The sequence below is a fragment of the Mustela nivalis genome (assembly GCF_964662115.1).
Source record: "Mustela nivalis genome assembly, chromosome: 2".
NCBI lineage: Eukaryota > Metazoa > Chordata > Mammalia > Carnivora > Mustelidae > Mustela > Mustela nivalis.
The window spans coordinates 134,327,901-134,340,603 of NC_139021.1; positions in this window are offsets into that span (position 1 = coordinate 134,327,901).

Here is a 12,703-nt window from a genome sequence, read left to right on the forward strand (position 1 = left end):
TAAAACAAACAAACAAACAAACAAACTAGGTCTTCTCCATTCCCTCTGGCTCAAGAGAGGAAACCAGGAATTGGGCAACTACTTCCTACCACTTACTCAGCACCAGTTTTAGGGTAGGGCAAAATTTCCTATCATTTTGAGTGTGGCTTTTTCTTGACTGGGCATTCACTTCGTTATTGTAAACTTTTGGCTGTTTTCAGACCTCTAGACATCTATAAAGTTATCTTATGCAGTTTCTAGTTGTTTATTTCATGTTTCCAAGGGGAAGCAAGGGCTTGGAACTTCCTAGTCTGCTATCTTCCTCTAGACAATACATTGATCTTGATACTCTTAATTCCTTTATACACTATGTGCAAAGCTAAATAATTATTCCAAAGTGGTTTTCTCCATTATGTTAAGACATTCAGAATTTGCTCCCCTGATCCCAAACAAGATGCAAACCAAATTAACTATATTAACTCTTAGAGCTCTTAAAAATGGAGAATCAAACAATTTCTATGCTTTAGAGCAATGCTATTTAAGCTGGTCCTCAATGAGATAAAACCTGTAATGCAATGTAAATAACACACTGCTTTTTTCATCTTGAAAATCTAGCTATGAAAAAGTCAACTGAACTAAACTTATTTTGTACTTATTAATGTAGTTTATTTACATTTTGATGTAATTTTCTTATCTTATTGTGGACCAGTAACAAATCCCATGCACCTCTTCTGCAGACCACTCTAAGTAGCACTGTTTCAGAGCACTTTTAATTATTACCTTAGTTTAACTTTCTATAGAATATTTTCTTATGGCAGAGTTAAAAAGGGAATGTGAAAGAGAGAACACTGATTATTTTTAATAAGGACCACTTTTTTCCCATCTCACAACAAAAGTCTGACAAGTGTTTCATGTTACAAAGCCTTAATTTTGTTGCCTTATAAATGTAAAGTAAAAATAGAACATAACTAAAATCAACTATAATGTAAGTTATCTTCTAAGAGTTAACAACTACAATAAGTTTTATTATGCAGCTATAAAAGGATAAGAGTAATATTTGTTATTAAAGTTAACCATTATGTAGTTATTTTACATAATGTAATCTAACTCCTGATATATTCAAACCTACATAAAACCTCCATTGCCATGGAGTTTACATTTATGGTTTTAAAACTGACATTACAATAATAATTCTGGGTTTTTGCTACACTTAAAATTAGTGAAAGACTTTTCTAGAAAAGATTGACTCAAGATACGGTTCATTTCTCTAAAATGCCCTGAGATATAAAAGTACACATAACTCTGTGTTCTTTTTTTTTTTTTTAAACTTCATTTTATTTTTTCAGTGTTTCAAGATTCATTGTCTATGGAAGGTTGGGTGAGCCTGGTGGGGGTATTAAGGAGGGCATGTATAACTCTGTGTTCTATTTGAAATGTTCTATTCTGAATTCTTTTTTTTTTTTAAGATTTTATTTATTTATTTGACAGACAGAGATCACAAGTAGGCAGAGAGGCAGGCAGAGAGAGAGAGAAGCAGGCTCCCCACTGAGCGGAGAACCCAATGCGGGGCTCGATCCCAGGACCCTGGGATAATGACCTGAGCCGAAGGCAGAGGCTTTAACCCACTGAGCCATCCAGGCACCCCTGTATTCTGAATTCTTTAGAAATATTTAGCCTAAAAGAAATTTGTATAAGAAATGAGCCTAGGGGCGCCTGGGTGGCTCAGTGGGTTAAGCCGCTGCCTTCGGCTCAGGTCATGATCTCAGAGTCCTGGGATTGAGTCCCACATCGGGCTCTCTGCTGAGCAGAGAGCCTGCTTCCCTCTCTCTCTCTCTCTGCCTGCCTCTCCATCTACTTGTGATTTCTCTCTGTCAAATAAATAAATAAAATCTTAAAAAAAAAAAAAAAAAGAAAAGAAATGAGCCTATCGGGATATTGGAATAACCATATAACAAAATCTGAGGATTTTCTCTTTTTGGATTTTAAAGCTTATTTATCTGTCATTATCTTGCTTTATATAACTAATTATATAAAAATTCAACAAGACCTCAAAATCAGATTATAGATGACTTCCACTCCTTTTGGCTGTTTCTTTTATTATAAATCTGCTTTTACATTTGATAAGACTGCCTTACTCCTAATGTTTATTTTTTATAGCTTGTCCGTCTTACTTCATCAAAACATATATCTAACTGAATGTTGCATTCACACAGAAAGTAAATTTCAAATCCTCAAATAAAAGTTAATAAAGCAGGAAGCCAAGAACTTTACAGGTCTACTACAGTTAATTTTGCATAACTTATCAGTATTGTGGGGTAATATCCAAGACCATTAGGAGAACAGGAATATGAAATTTATTTTATTCTGATAAATCTGATAAGTTAACAAATGGTACTCTCTAGTGTTGATAATTCATTCATTTTTCTCAGTCATCGAATATTCTATCTTATAAAACACATCTTTTACTGTAGTAAAATAAGCACTGCCAAGAGAAGTGATTGCTTTTCATGTTGCTGACTATCCAGATTAAGAAGTCATTCTCATTCCCTTTTCTCCTAACAATTTCTTTTTACAATTATAATTCTGTTTATCCTAGAGTGACTTATACTTATTTCATCATTGGGTATTTGTTGTGTTGTATTGTTTTGTATTATACTGTAAATTTCTTAATGTCAGCAATCCAGTCATTCAATTGTTTAAGCCCATGGGTCCCAGCACATACATTGTTCATTTTTCATCTATATGGACTTACGTTGATACCTGATATGGAATGTACATATAACCAGTTAACACTTGGTTATGTAGGGATATTTAAATTCTTCTCGGCAACAATATCATGTGTGTGTATGCATATGTATTGATTTACATATTTTTATGTGTGTGTTTACTGCTTACAACAACTCTTCTCAGTCTTCTCATACTATAGTAACAATTTTATCATATTTTCACTAAAGTAGATGGTTGCTTGCTTCTTTTTTTAAATTTAAATTCCAGTTAGTTATACATATACAGTATGATATTAGTTTCAGGTGTACAATATAGTGATTCAACTCTTACATACAGTACTCAGTGCTCATCACAAGTGCCCTCCTTAACCTATCCACCGGCCCCTCACCTTCCCTGTTTGTTCTCCATAGTTAAGAGTCTGTTTCTTGGTTTTCCTCTTTTATTCTCTTATGATGATTTATTTCTTAAATTCCACATATGAGTGAAACCATATGGTATCTGTCTCACCTATTTCACTTAGCATAATAGTAACTCCATCCATGTTATAGCAAATGGCAAGATTTCATTCTTTTTTTTATGATTAATATTCCATTGTATACATAGGCCACACTTTATGCATTCATTTGTTGATGGATATTTGGGCTCTTTCTGTAATTTGGTTATTGTTGATAATGTTGCTTATAAACCTCAGGGTGAATGTATCCCTTTGAATTAGTATTTTTGTATTCTTTGTATACCTAGTAGAGCAATTGCTAGATCATGGGGTAGCTCTGTTTTTAACTCTCTGAGGAACCTCCATACTGTTTTCCAGAGCAGCTGCCCCAGTTTGCGTGGCCACCAACAGTGCAAGAGTGCTTCTCTTTCTCCACATCCTCTCCAACACCTGTTGTTTCTTGTGGTGTTAATTTTAGCCATTCTGATAGGTGTGAAATGATATCTCATTATATTTTGATTTGTATTTCCCTGGTTGCTCCTTTCATCACTGTATTTCCATTTAGCTTTCTACAGAATCCTAAAATAATTTAAAAAATAATCCTACTAGGTTCTTATCTAGTTATCACATCGAATTATTCTGCTGTTTTAAGTTTTGGTGAATACTTCAGTTAACTCCACGTTGGTAATACTGGTGATAATTCCATGCTTAAAGTTAACAAATGATGAGACTCGTATCTTGAAGGATAGGCACTTAAAGTTGCTGAGGAAACCAGTTTCCACGTTCTCCATGATAGTTCTAGCCCTCATTTATTTTATTATATCTTTTAATTGAAATGTAGTTGACAATGTCACATTAGTTTCAGGTGTACAACGTGATGATTTGACAACTCTATACATTTTTGCTATACTCACCACAAGTGTGAGTCTATCTCCAAGCAATGTTAATATAATACCATTGATTATATTCTTTATGCTGTACCTTTGATCCCCATGATTACTCATTCCATAACTGGAAGCCTAGATCGCCCATTTCCCTTCATCCGTTTTGCTCATGCCCCCACAACCTCTCCCTCTGACAAATACCAGTTTGTTTTCCATATCTATGAGTCTGTTTCTGTTTCTTTAATTTGTTTTTTAGATTCTACATAAAAGTGAAATCCTTTTATCCATTAGATATTCCACAGAATTAGTGTCACTGTTTGGGTTTCTTCATTTGGTGTTATAATTATGCCCACTTTTGTGCACAAACTTGAGCACAGGAGCTGGAATTTGAAGGGAAGAGTGCCATTTGAGTTGTTGGCATCTGCAATGAAGGCATGTTGACTGGCATTGAGCAGGTGGCAGGCAGTGCATGCTGATTTGGGCAGGAGAGTGGCAGGACTGTAGATTTGGGGCCCACAGGCTGATGGTATCATTTGTGACAGGGATGTGGCTGGTTTTACTTTTAACTTCTGTTTTTCTTGGAAACTCTCTCTTTCTATCTTAAATGAAAGCCTTGCTGGATAGAGTATTCTTGGTTGTCGATTTTTTCCTTTTAGCAGTTGGAATTTATCATGCCAATACCTTCTGGCTTGCAGAGTTTCTGCTGAAAAACCCACTGATAACCATATGGGGTTTCCCTTGTATGTCACTGCTTTCCTTTTTCTTGCTGCTTTTAAAATTCTCTTTATTATTTTAGCCATCTTATTTACTTCATGTCTTGGTGCAGACCTCTTTTGGTTGGTTTTCTTGGGGGGTTCTCTGTGCCTCCTGGATCTGGATTTCTCTTTCCTTCCTCAGATTCAGGAAGTTTTTAGCTCTTCTTTCTTCAGACAGATCTGCCCCCTTTTCTTGCTCTTCTCCTCCTGGCTCACCTATCATGAAACTGTTATGCTTGACAGTGTCACTGAGTTCCCTGGGTCTGTTCTTATTCTGCATTTTGATTTCCCCTCTCACCTGCTTAGCTTGATTACTTTCCATTATTCTGTCCTCCAGGTGGCTGATCCTTTTTTCTACTTCCTCTTGTTTGCTATTTTTTCCAAGTGGTCTATTTTTATTTCCATTCAGTGAGTCCAATAGCTCTAATTGGTTCTTTTTTATGTCTGCTATCTCTTGGTGGAGGATTTCATGGAGGTTCTGCACTCCTTTCTGAATTCTAGTATCTTTATGAGCATTACTTTAAATTCCCTATCAGATATATCAATCACCTCCATTTTGTTTAGGTCTCTTGTTCTGATTTTGTTCTGCTCTTTCATTTGGCACATACTCCTCTGTCTCCTCATTCTGTCTAATGCTGTGTCTGTTTCTCTGTGTTAGGAAAGTCAGCTATGTCTCCCACACTTGGAAGTAGTGGCTTTATGAAGAAGAGGTCCTGCAGTGCAATGTCTCCTGTCCCCAGAACCTGGCACTTCAGGGGTGTCTCCTATGTGTGTGTGTCTCCTATATGTGTTGCTACAGGGCTGTCCTGCCATTGCAGCAGAGCTGTATTTGTTTTCAGTCCACCCTGCAATGGCTCTCTGCCTGTTGTGGGCAGAGTCTGGTCCCCATTGTGTTAGTGGGCCAGTCAGGGGCTGCCCTGACTTGAATTGAGTCAGACAAGGCACTTACCAGAGATGAAGTAGCAGCAAACTGCAGGCACCATCCCTGTGTTGTCCCCTGAGAAGCTTTGTTGGTGGGTGGAGCCTGAAGTCAGACCAGCTGTCTGCCTGCAGCCCACTGCTGGAGTCACAGTCAGACTGGCTGTGGTTCTCTCCTCCTTTCCCTGGAGGAGGACTCACTCTGGAGTGGTGCTTGCCCTCGTTTGGGCAGCTTGCACACTGGCAGGCTTGTGGCAATGCTTTGATGGGATCTTGCCAAGAGCAATTGGAGAGGGTCAGTCTGCTTCACTGTGGCCTCTTGTTTGTGTCAGGCCAACTTTCTGGCCTGTTCTGCCAGCTTTCTGGTTGCTTTCTGGGTTATTTATGCTGATGTGGATGCTCTCTAGACAGCCAACATGGCAAGAGGTGACCCCAGGGCCCTCCTACTCCACCATCTTCCTCTCATTGTGGTTTTAATTCACATTTCCCTGATGATGAGTGACCTTGAGATCTCTTGATGTGTCTGTTGGCCATCTGTATGCCTTCTTTGGAAAAATGTCTATTCAGGTCTTCTGCCCATTTTTAAATCACATTGTCTTTTTGGTGTTGAGTTGTGTAAGTTCTTAATATATTTTGGATATTAATCCCTTACCAGATATATAATTTACAAATATATCCTCTCATTCAGTAAGTTACTTATTTGTTTTATTGATTTCCTTTACTATAAAAACACCTGTTGTTTTTGGTATATTTCCAGTAGTTTATATTTGTTTTTTTCCCCCCCTCACCCAAAGACCTATCTAGAAGAATGTTGCTAAGGCTAGTGTAAAAGAAATTATTGCCTATATTTCTTTCAGGAGTTTTATAATTTCATGTTTCACATTTAAGTTTCAATCCATTTTGAGTTCTTTTTGTGTGTGTATGGTGTAAGTGGTCCAATTTCATCCTTTTGCATGAAGCCGTCCAGTTTTCCCAGCACCACTTTTTGAAGAGACTGTCTTTTCCACATTATATATTCTTACCACCTTTGCTATAGATTGACCTTATAAATGGATTTATTTCTGGCCTCTCTATGCTGTTCCATTGATTTATCTGTCTGCTTTTGTACCATACTACTTCACTGACTATATCTTTGTAGTGTATCTTGAAATCTGGAACTGTGATACCACTAGTTTTGTTCTTCTTTCTCAAGATGGCTTTGGCTATTTGGATTCTTCTGGATTATTTGTTCTAATTCTGTTAAAGAATGCTATTGGCATTTTGGTAGGGATTGCATTGAATATGTAGATTGCTCTGAGTAGTATGGATATTTTAACAATTTTAATTCTTGTAATCCATGAGCATGGAATGTCTTTCCAGTTTTTTCTGTCATCTTCAATTTCTTTCATCAATGTTTTATAGCTTCCAGAGCATGGGTCCTTTACCTCCTTGTTTATTTTTAGGTATTCTTTCTGGTGCAATTGTAAATAAAATTGTTTTCTTAATTCTCTCTGGTAGTTCATTATTAGTATATAGAGACACATTTCTACATATAACTTTTATATCCTGAAGTTTACTGAATTTATTCTAATAGTTATTGGATGGAGTCTTTAGGGTTTTCTATGCAGTATCATGCCATCTACAAATAGTGACAGTTTACTTCTTCCTTACCAATTAGAATGCCAGTTATTTTTCTTGTCTGATTGCTGTGGCTAGGACTCCCAGTACTATGTTGAATAAAACTAGTAAGACTGGACATCCTTGTCTTGTTCCCAATCTGAAGAGGAAAAGCTCTGATTTTCATGGCTGAGTATGATGTTAGCTGTGGGTTTTTCACATACAGCCTTTATTTTGCTGAGGTATATTCCCTCTAAACCCAATTTGTTGAGAGTTTTTGTCATGAATGAATGTTAGGTTTTTGTCAAATGCATCTATTGAGATGCTCGTGATTTTTCTTTGTTTTTGTTAATGTGGTGTGTCACACTGATTTGCAAATATTAAACCATCTCTGCATGCCTGGAATAAATCCCACTTGATCCTGGTGGATGATCCTTTTAATCCCAGTTTTATTTGAAAGAAAGAGAGCACAGGAGCAAGCAGGGGGAGGGGCAGCAGGCAAGGGAGAGATAATCTCAAGCTGAGTGCAGAACCTGTGTAGGACACAGGGCTCAATCTCATGACCCTGAGATCATGACCTGAACCAAAATCAAGTCAGATGGTTCACTGAGCCACCCGCACCCTGGTGGATGATCCTTTTAATATATTGTTAATAATATATTGTTAACAATTGTGGTTTGCTAATATTTTGTTGAGGATGTTTGCATCTATGTTCATCAGGGGATATTGGTCTGTAGTTTTCTTCTTTTTGTAGTGTCTTTGGTTTTGTTATCAGAGCAATGTTGGCATTGTAGAATGTTTTGGGAAGCTTTCCCTCCTCTATTTTTCAGGAGTATTTTGAGAATAGTTGTTAACTCTTCATTAATTGTTTGGTAATATTCACCTGTCAATCCATGTAGTGCTGGACTTCTGATTGTTGGAAATTTTTTGATTACTAGTTCATTTTTGTTACTTGTAATTGTTCTGTTTGGAATTTCTCTTCCTACTTCAATTTAGGAAGTTTCTAAAACTTAATCTGTTTAAGTTGTCCAATTTGTTGGCATATTTTTTTGTAGTAGTCTCTTATAATCCTTTGTATTTCTGTGGTGTTGGGTTGTTACTCTTCCTCTTTGATTTCTGACATCATTTATTTGGGTTATCTCTTTTTTCTTGATGAGTGTGACTAAAGTTTTATTAGTTTTGTTTCAAAGAACCAGCTCTTGGTTTCATTGATTGTTTGTTTGTGTTTGTTTGTTTGTTGGTCTCTATTTATTTTCACTCTGATCTTTATTATTTCCTTCTACTGACGTTGGCCTTGGTTGTTCTGTTTTTCCTAGCCCCTTTAGGTGTAAGGCTAGATTGCATATTCGAGATTTTTTTATTATTTCTTGAGGTACACCTGTATTGCTAAAAATTGTCCTTTTAGAACTGTTTTCATTGTTCTTAAAGACTCTGGACCATTGTTTTCATTTCCATTTATCTTAGTATATTTTTTTAATTTTCTCTTTGATTTCTTAGTTGACCCATTCATTGTTTAACAACATGTTATTTAACTTCCATATATCTGTTTATTATAGATTTCTTCTTGTGATTGATTTCTAGTTTAATACCATTGTGGTCAGAAAAGATGCATGATATGACTTCAGTCTTCTTAAATGTATTGAGATTTGTGACCCAATGTGTGATCTATTCTGGAGAATGGAACCATGTGCACTTGAAAAGAATGTGTGTCTTCTATTGGTTTTGCATGGAATATTCTGTATGTATCTGTAAAGTCCACTCAGTCTAATGTGGCATTCAACAACACTCTTTCCTTATTAGTTTTCTGCCTGGATGACCTATCCATTGATATAAGTTAGTCACCTACTATTATTGTATTACTGTGTTTTCCCCTTTATGTCTATTAATACTTGCTGTATATACTCATGTGTTCCAATGTTCGTGCATGGATATTTGCAATTATTATATCCTCTGGTTGGATTGATCTCTTTATCATTGTTAATGGCCTTCTTTGTCTTTTGTTACAGTCTTCTTTTTGTCTAATAAAAGTATTGCTACCCTGGCTCTCTGCACCCCCACCCTCCCGTCGCCTCTATTTGCATGGAGAACCTTTTCCCATCCTTTCACTGTCTGTAGGTCTTTAGTCTTAAGTGAGTTTCTTATAGGCAGCATAGACGGTTTTTGTTTTCCTACCCATTCCATCACCTTGTGTGTTTTGACTGGAGCATTTAAACCACTTACATTTAAGTGATTATGATAGGTATGTACTTATTGCCATTTTGTTCATTGTTTTCTGGCTGATTTTGTAGTTCTTCCTTTCTTCTCTTGCTGTGTTTGATGACTTTCTTTAGTGTTGTTTGATTTTTTTTCTCTGTATTTTTTGTATATGGGTTACAGGTTTGGGGCTTGTGGCTACCATGAGGTTCAGATATAACATCCTAAATATATATGTATTAGGTGGATGGGTCACTTTGAGCACATTGTAAATGAACTTTTTTAATACCCTGCCATCATGTGTTCAGTATATGGTACCATATGATGGCCTTTTCTTTTACATGTAAAGAAAAGCCCTTTAGGGATGCCTGGGTGGCTCAGTCGGTTAAGTGGCTACCTTCAGCTCAGGTTACCATCCCAGAATCCTGGGATCAAGTCCCAGTTCAGACTCCTTGCTCAGCAGGGAGCCTACTTCTCCCTCCACTTCTGCCTGCCTGTGCTCACTCTCTCTCTGACAAATAAAATCTTTTTTAAAAAGTCCTTTAACATTTCTTGTAACACTGGTTTAGAGTAATAAACTTTCATCTGGGAAACTATTTCTCCTTTAATTCTGAATGATATTATTACAGGTAGTCTTGGTTGCAGGTTTTTTCCTTTCAGCAGCCACTCCCCTCTAACCTACAACTTTCTGCTAAAAAATCCGCTGATAGTCTTATGGGGTTTCCCCTCGTACCTATTTTCTTCACTCCTGCTGCTTTTTGAATTCTCTTTAATCTTTGACATTTTATTTTTCTTATTTTAAGTTTTTTTTTTTTTAATTTATTTGACAGAGGGTCACAAGTAGGCAGAGAGGTGGGCAGAGAGAGAGGAGGAAGCAGGCTCCCTGCTGAGCAGAGAGCCCGATGTGGGGCTCGATCCCAGAACCCTGGGATCACGACCTGAGCTGAAGGTAGAGGCTTAACCCACTGAGCCACCCAGGTGCCCCTAATCTTTGACATTTTAATTATGTGGTGTTGTGTAGACCACCTTGAGTGCATCTTGTTTGGAACTCTGCTTCCTGTACCTAGATGTGTTTCCTTCCCCCTGTAAGGGAAATTTTCTGCCCCTTACCCTCTCTTTTCTCCTTCTGGGACCTCTATAATGTGAATGTTTGTTTGCTTAATGATGTCCGTCCAAGAGATCCCTTAATGTATCCTCATTTTTAAAAATTCTTTTTTCAGGATATTGGGTGGCTCAGTCAACCAGTGAGGCATTTGACTCACAATCTCAGCGCAGGTCTTGATCTCAGGGTCATGAGTTCAAGCCCCATGTTGGGCTCCTACACACTGGGAATGGAGCCTCCTTAATAAAATAAAAATTCTTTGTTTTGCTGTTCAGGTTGCTTTTTGTTTCCCTTTCTTTCAGACCACTGATCCATTCTTCTGCATTTGCTAATCTGTTGATCCCCTGTATGGATTTTTTTTTTTCTTTTAAGACTTCATTCATCTGAGAGAGAGTACAAATGTTGGGGAGGAGAGGCAGACAGCAAAGCAGATTCCCTGTTGAGCAGGAAGCCCAACACAGGACCATCACCTGAGCAGAATGTAGATGCTCAACCGACTAAGCCACCCATGCACTCCGTTACTGCATTTTTCAATTCGATTCTTTTAATATTTTCTGTTTTCTTCTTCTCTACAGTGTAGTGAGCAAATTTATGATCATTATTTTAACAGGCATATTACTTATACCCAATTAGTTCTTTCTCTGAGGTTTTGTCTTCTCTGCAACGTACTTCTCTTGTCTCCCCATTTTGCTTGACTTTGTGTTTATTTCTATGAATTAAATGGAACAGCTACTTCTAAACTCAAAGGAATGGTCTTGTGTATGGCCATCCCATGTAGACTGTGTGTACCCAATGACTTTGGTTTACTGGCCGGAGCTGTGTGTGGCATAGGCTGGGGTGCTGGGGCTATCCTTGTGGGATGGCCAGAGCTGAAATGGGCATAGTCTAAAGCGGTCCCTGGATTCTCTCTGCAGAGGGTCCCATGGCAGGCTAGCTGAAGCTGAAGTGTATATGCAGTAGGCAGTCCCTGGAATCTCTGAAGAGGGTACTCTGGTGAGACACAAGCTGGGAAATCTGTTGTGCTCCATGCAGGGGGCACCCTTGTAGGGTAGCTGGAGCCAACGTTGAGTGTGGGCTGGGAGGTTCTGGGGCACTCCACAAACAGTGTGCCCTGGCAGGTGAACGTAGCTCAAGTGGTCATGGTTCTGGGGCTCTTGGTGCAGAGGGCACCTGGGCAGGACAACTGAAACTGATGTGGGTGCAAGATGGGGTATCTTGGGTGCTCAGTGGAGGGGGTGCCCTACATGAGCAGCTGAAGCTAAGACAGGCTATGGGCCAGGGAATCCTGGAGCACTCCATACAAGGGTGCCTTGGAGTGACTGGAAGTAAGACAGGCACTAGCCAGGGGTTCCTAGAGTATTGTGCCACAGGTGCACTGACGAGTCCTCAGGTGCAGGTTTGGAGTGTTCTGGGGTGCTCTGCGCCTGTATCACCTGCCTGAGATGGCTATATTGAGGTATAGTGAGCACTCACCAAGGGTGATCTGTGTGTGCCCCATCTTGGCTGCAGCTGAAGTTGCTTTGGTGGGATGGCCGGGACTGGCATGGGCTAGAAGCCTGGGTCTCACTAAGGTGATAAGCCTGCTACAGCGCACAGACCCTGCCTCTATCCATGCTATCAAACTGAAGGGGAACATAAACCATGGCACTTGCTAGCCCCTCCAAACTAACTCCGCCATCCTTTGGCACGGTTCCTTTATATTCTAGTTGTTCCTTTTAAACCATAGGGTTTTTTTCCTGTGCCCCAGGGCTGGCATGCAGTCCTCACTGGTTTTAATGTTCACCATCAAAAAAAAGATTGCAGTGACCACTAGACTCAAAACCTTTTACAGGACTTTTTTTTTCTCCTTCCCATTTGTAAAGAAAAATAGTTGGTAATGAAACATGGGAGGGTTCTGTAAGATCTAATACTGATAAGAGTTTAATGATCCTCATGGAGAGTTTAAGTTGAATATAAGGAAATCTTTAAGAATGTCATTTCCTTCTGAAATATGTATTACTTTCATTCTACTTGCTAAAACATGTAAGGTAATAAAGGTTAGTTTCCATTCACTGAACCCCCCATTTTATTTCTATACTTTTGCATTCGCATTGCTTCTAGCATGATTTTTTTTTTT